The 7097-nt window shown below is 37.1% G+C and overlaps 1 pseudogene; it reads left to right on the top strand.

The window, feature by feature from the left end:
- Positions 1-941: 941 nt before the first annotated feature.
- LOC122750414 lies at positions 942-3177 on the top strand (annotated as a pseudogene).
- The last annotated feature ends 3920 nt before the right edge of the window (positions 3178-7097 follow it).

Below are 7097 nucleotides of genomic sequence, written 5' to 3' on the forward strand. Positions count from 1 at the left end.
AACCATGATGGTCCTTCGACAATAGACATGCAGTCTGTCCATTGCAGGGCCCTATGCAAACTTTTTGTACTTTGGTAAAAACTGGCAGATTTTTCCTTAAAATACTACTTGCAAAATAGGACACTAACTTATTGCCTGTGTCTTTGCATTTTGATAATATCAGAAAAATAAATGATCTTAAATATCACATACAAACCTGTTAAACATGTTAAAGATGCAATTTCCAGAAAGTATGACAGGAACTGTTTGGTATTAGTAATCTATTCTGGAGAAGTGCTGCAGAGGTTCCAAATCAACTGTAAAATGATTGATGAGCACATAGACCACATTCGACCAACCTCTGCCTTGGAAATACCTTACTCTTTTAAAGTGCCTTAAAATGCACTTACCAAAAACTTTTCACTTCTATAGACACATTGTCTCTACGACTATTTATATGCCTATTTATACACATGTGGTCTCCTCCATTAGAAAGTAAGTTCTTTGAGGGCAGGGACTATTTTTCTTTGTATTATATATACCATACAAAAGGAACTGCAAATAAGACCGAATATGAAATATGTGAAAGTAAAAACAGATGCGGCCCCAAGGGGCTGAGACTACAGGATCCAGGATGCAACACGGCCCAGACTCTGCTCTGAAGAGGACGTATTTTCAGAGCGACGTCGCTTTGCATTCTGGGGGTAGTAGTCTATGTGTGTATTCCCCCTCCCCCGAAGTCGGCTGAGCGCTGTTCCAGGTTTTAGTGTAAGAGCCATTGCTTGGAATGTAAAATTCTTTCTGACACCCAAACCCCGGCGAGTATACGAGGGTCAGAATACGTGCACCGAACTGAACCCCTTTTACTTGGATCACCCCAGCTACAGCTCTCCCCTCTCGAATTCCAGGACAGACACCCGAAGGCCGGTTACTATGGTTACTAAGGCATTCTTTCCGTAGTGGCCGGGAAGGCTGAAGGGTCGTGTCTGGCTGATGACAGTTCCGCTTCCAGTCCCGACTTGGTGTTTTTCTGGGTCGTCTTGAGCTGGCCGGAGACGAGTCGGACCAGTTGCAGGGAGCTTATAAGACGCAACCTGCGCATTGGAACAGGATTGGCAGGGGTCGGGGCCCGTCCACTCGAACATGGCAGTCTCCACCGCAGCTGGAAAGCAGCCCATGCTCATAGTTGCTAAAGTGAAAAAACAAAGCTCCTGCTGAAATACAGATCACAGCAGAACAGCTTTTACGGGAAGCGAGAGCTTGAGCTTCTTCCACCACCTCCTCAACAGAAGGTCATAGATGAAGAATTAAATGATTATAAACTAAGGAAAAGAAAGACTTGAGGACAGTATCAGGAAGAACTGAACTGTGATTAATAATTGGATAAAATAGACACATTGGGAAAATAGTCTAGAAGAAATTCAAAGGGCCCGTTCCATATACGAGAGTGCCTTAGATGTGAACGATTGAAACATCACTGGTTAAAATATACAGAAATGGAAATGAATCACCAAGTAAATCATGCCCGAAATATCTGGCAATTGGTGGATGGACTGGCAATCCAAGGAGCAAGCCTGGCACTCCTATATCAGCTTTGAACTGATCTGGCACAGATTTGTCCTGGTGCACCCTGATGTTAAGAACTGGATCAAATATCCTCGCTTTGAAGAAAAACTTGGCTGTTTGGCTCATGCAAGGAAAGTATAGAAAAGAGCTATAGAATTCTTTGGAGCATATGGATGAAGTGTCTATGTGGCCTTTGCAAAATTTGAAGAAAATGTGAAGGGTAGGTGTGATATACAAATATGCTCTGGACAGGATTTCAAAGCAGGAAGCCCAGGAACTCTTCAAAAATTATACAATCTTTGAAAAGAAATCTGGTGATAGGTGAGGCATTGAAGACATCACTGTAAGCAAGGGGAGATTCCAGTATAAAGTAGTGAAGGTTAATCCACACAATTACTATGCTTGGTTCCATTATTTGTGATTGGTGGAAAGTGATGTGGAACCAAACACTGTATGAAAGAGCCATTGCCAATGTGTCACCCATTCAAGAGAAAAGGCAGTGGAAGCAGTATATCTACCTTTCGATCAACTATGCACTTTATGAAGAATTGGAAGCAAAGGATCCAGAGAGGACCAGATAGGTATATCAAGTGTGTGTAAATTTGATTCTTCACAAAAAGTTTACATTTGCCAAAATATGGCTATCGCATGCCCAGTTTGAAATAAGAAAAAAAAATCTACCGTTTGTCAGAAGAGCTTTAGGAACTTCTATTGGCAAGTGTCTCCAAAACAAACTGTCTAAAGTCTACATTGAATTGGAGCTGCAGCTTCAAGAATTTGACTAGTGCTGGAAACTATATGAAAAATTCCTGGAATTTGCCCTAGAAAATTTTGCACATCATGGATCAAATTTGCTAAGCTAGATATTGAGAGAACCTGGGCAATACATGCATTGGCTATTAGCTAGCTACACTTAGATATGCCAGAGGTACTTTGGAAATCCTACATTGATTTTGAAATAGAACAAGAAGAATCTGAAAAAACAAGAAGTCTTTATTGGAAATTACTACAACAAACACAAGATGTCAGGGTATGGATCCGTTTTGCTCAATTTGAGCTGTCTGTAGGAAATGAAGAAAGCTTAACTACATGAAGACAAATTTATGAAGAAGCCTGTTTAACAAAACTATGAGAAACTGAAGAGAAGGAAGAAAGATTCATGTTGTTAAAATACTAGCAACATTTTGAAGATAAGTTTGGAACAGAATCTGATAAGAAGAGAGTAGATAAACTCATCCCAGAGAAAGTTAAGAAGTACTGGCATAATATGGGTCTGATGCTGGCTGGGAAGAGTACTATGATCTTTCCAGAAGATGCTGCAAACCAGCCCAATCTCAAACTGCTGGCGATGGCCAAACTTTGGAAGAAACAGCAGGAAGAAGAGGATGCTGCAGAGCAAGACCCAGACAATAAAATGGATGAGAGTGAATCTTGACTTTCCTTGTTGCATTTTTGTTATTTTTATAAATTCTTCAGTTATTATTGGGAAAACTCAGCAAACTTTCATGCACATTTTTTTTTTAATCACTGGTGAACCTCGTACTTTTGCTATGCTGTAAAATATCCTAAGTTAACATTGAGGAGATTGTAAAGAAAGGACATAATTTGTTTTTGTTTTTGTTTTGAAGGGCAATGAGGGTTAAGTGACAAAATTTATCTTTAATCACATAGATTTGTTTTGCACATATTTAGTGTATTTTCAAAATACATAATTTTTTTAACGTCTGAGATTGGACTAATTCATATTCACAAGAAAATTTTCAAATGTCATCTTGTCAGGTAGAAACTATTAGGCTTTCATCTTTCTATGTTCTTTCCTATTAAAGAACTAATGCATCATTTTAAAATATGTGAGATATGGGCTACATCTTGGTTTTTATACATAAAGGATTCCTAATGGGAAATTATTGGATGTACTCAGATAAATATAAACATTGAATCCAGAAGCATTTATAAAACCCATCCAGCTTCAGTTGAACTGTTTTTAGAGTATTGGAGTTGGAGTCAGGAAGGCCTCAGGCCTTCAAGTGGTGTAATATTTTGAAAAATCACTTAATTTTTAATGCCTATTTTCTCATCTGTAAAATGATAATCACCACACATCTATCAAGGGTGAGGATCAAGTGAGAAAATATATGAAAAGTACTCTGCATACTGTGGGGCAGCTAGGTAGCTCAGTGCTGGGTATGGAGTCAGGAAGACTCATCTTCCTATGTTCAAATCTGGTCTCAGACACTTACTAGTTGTATGATGCTGGACAAGTCACTTCATCCTGTTTGCTTCAGTTTCCTAATCTGTAAAATGAACTGGAGAAGGAAATAGCAACCCATTCCACTATCTGCCCAGAAAAACCCCAAATGGGGTCATGAAGAGTCAGGACTGAACAACAAATACCATACAGAACCAAGCAGTAGTCATTTGTGAAGCACTTTACATATTAGACTTTGTTAAGCACTGGAGATACATAGAAACAAAATTGTTAAAAACTGCCAACCAGGGATGTAGAAATGAATTTAGTTATAATTATATTGTGACATTTGGCTTATGTATAGCAATGACATACCACAGAATAACAAAATTTGAGTTCGAAGGGACCTCCGAGGTAACTTCGTTCAATCTACACACGAACAAGAACTCTCTACAACATACCTAGCAATTGGTCAGCTAAGTTTTGCCTGAAGATCTTTAGTGGGGGAAACCTACCACCTCTCAAGGTAGACCATTTGCCTTTTGGAGAGTTTTATGTTAGGAAGTTTTCTATTCTCTCTTCCACATGATATCCCTTTAAGTATTTTAAAATAACTATTGTGTCCCTCAGTTTTGTCTGGGTTAAATAACCCCAATCCACATACATATAGCATGATTCTTCTGATTTCCTTCTGAGAACTCTCTAGTTTTGTAAAATGTGGCAATCAGAAACGAACAGAACACACTATATGTGTTCTGATCAGGGCCAAGTACAGTGTGTCTATCACCATTCCAACTCTGAACAGTAGCCTGAGATCTCATTAACTATTTTGGCCATATCAAACCAATGACTACCATTGGACTTTTAGTCCCCCAAATATCCAAATCTTTTTTTAGAAACTGGTCTAACCAAGTCTCACCTTAGTTGTGAAATTTATTTTTTTAATAACATTTATCCCTATGATATAACCCCATTCCATTTTTCTTTGTATGCACAGCACTTGGTAGCATGGCCCATTTATTCAGCATTCTTTCAGTCATGTTCAATTCTTCATGACCAGACATGGGATTTTCTTAGCAAAGATAGTGGAGTGGTTTGATATTTCCTTATCTAGCTCATTTTCAGATGAGGAAACTGAGGCAAACAAGGTTAAATGACTTGCCCAGGGCCACACAGATGGTACATACCTGAGGCTAGATTTGAATTCGGGAAGATGATTATTTCTGACTCCAGGTCTGGCACTCTATCCACTATGCCATCTTGCTACCTACGTGGCCTGTTTCACAGGCATTTAACAAATACTTATTGACTGATCCCCTTTAAATTAGATTTGCCCCAACACATTATCCTAGTAAATACTCTTGAATCCTGTTGCTGAATGTTGTAATTATTCCTATTAACTTTGTGTCACCTTCAGATTTGATAACCATGCTCTTTTCCTTTATTCAAATCACTGGAATAAATGAGAGCAACAAGCCAAACATAGATACCTTACTTAAGACCTTCCAAGCTGACATTGAATAGCTTTTCTTTGGCTCTGGCCATTCAACAAATTCTGAATCTATGTAGCTATACCATCATCCAGGGTATTTTGTTTTGTTTTGTTTTGTTTTGAGAAAGCCATGTCTTATAGATCTTTGAATCCACCTAGCACAGGGCCTGGTTAGTTTATTCTAAATGGAAAATTAAACACTTGAAAAAATTAGATACTACCAACTTTGCTTAAAAAAAAACACATTGTTATAGAAAATCCTATGCTAGTTATAAAGATATAACTATTTTCAAATATAGATTGACAGGTTATAAGAAAGAAGAGTATCTCCACTATAACAAATTAATACTTTCGCTACAATGGAACAAGTTGGCATGAATCAAATTATTTTCTTTTATAAAATGTTTCTCAGATGTTGTATAAATTGTACATAATTTCAATCATTTGAAAGACATAGAACTTGTCATTCAGAGAAACCATGCAATGCCTTTGATATATAGAAAATAATTGTACAACCCACTTCTGTTTTGAATTTCCATGTTTATTAGATTTTTCTTAATTCTTGTTGAATGTTAATTGAATCTCATCCTAGAAACAGCGATCTACTTGTAGAACAGGAGACACCAAAACATAAAGAACTTCTTTGTCAGTAAATGTAGACAGCCAAGAAGGCAACATTATCTCATTTACTTTCTACAGTAACTAAAACTGTAGGTCATTATAAAGTGTGCACCATTAGATTTCAATGTCCTTTCTCCCTACTTCATCTCTGGGGTATTTCAATCACTACCCCCCAAGACAAAACTCAAAATGTTTTAAAAGAAGAATTGTGTTTGATTCCTATTGATGATTCACGCAGGAAACATTTGCTCCAGTATGCTGGAATTATTGATGTCTAGTATCATTTATTTATTCAGACAAAGACACAAAAATAACTAGGTATAATTACACATAAAGCTGTTGGTGGACTCAGTAATAACATTTAGATCTTCTCCCTTCTATTATAAGTAGAGGCTAGTCCTATATTATTGCTGCTTTAATAAGACATATACATCACCATTTCAAGGATCTATGATTTTACCTATTCATGGACAACCTCCTAATAAGAAACTACAAGTATAACACCTTAGTAAGTGGTCTTCATGAGTTGTAATAGTTAAAAAAAAAAAAAAAACCCACCTTATCTGGTGAAGAATCTCCCTTAAATTAGGGATAGTCCTTGGTCAAAAGAGTCTGTCACTGAATTTATCCTTCAAGCTGTTCCTGTTCATTGGGACTTCGTAACAATTCATTCCCTGCTGACATAGTCTTTTTAAGAATGCAGGATCATTTCTACACCATGATAGGGCAGCAGAATAAGGCCTTAGTAAATCTTAATATGAAATAGTAAACAAATTATCACAGTTCTACACACATGTCAATATTATATACTCAGTAATCTGAGAATATGATTAACTTTTATGCCTTTTCAGTTTAACACGGTATGACTTTGGTGTTGTGGTTTTTGTTTTTTCTTTCAGTTTAGAGCAGGACTGTTCTATTATATCTCAGTAATAAATAACTATATTTAATTGCATACCCCAGAGGGCAAACCAATGAATTCAATAAAAAGGATTTAATTTATAAGTAAAAAGAAACAACCATTTATCAGAGGATTCCCCAAAAGACAAGATGTCTAGAAAAGGGTTATCTTTTCTAGATGTTTGCCAAAAGGACAAGAAATTGAGGTTTTTCTCAGTACTTGTAGTGGACTCTATGAAGATGTAGAGGAAAGTAGTACCACATAATGCTGTAGGTAATCAGTGTGGCAGGCCTCTATCATGTTCAGAGTTCACACTAACTGCCCAGAAAGTTCTTACATAAGCCATGAGG

Source organism: Dromiciops gliroides, chromosome 3, assembly GCF_019393635.1.
Source record: "Dromiciops gliroides isolate mDroGli1 chromosome 3, mDroGli1.pri, whole genome shotgun sequence".
Taxonomy (NCBI): domain Eukaryota; kingdom Metazoa; phylum Chordata; class Mammalia; order Microbiotheria; family Microbiotheriidae; genus Dromiciops; species Dromiciops gliroides.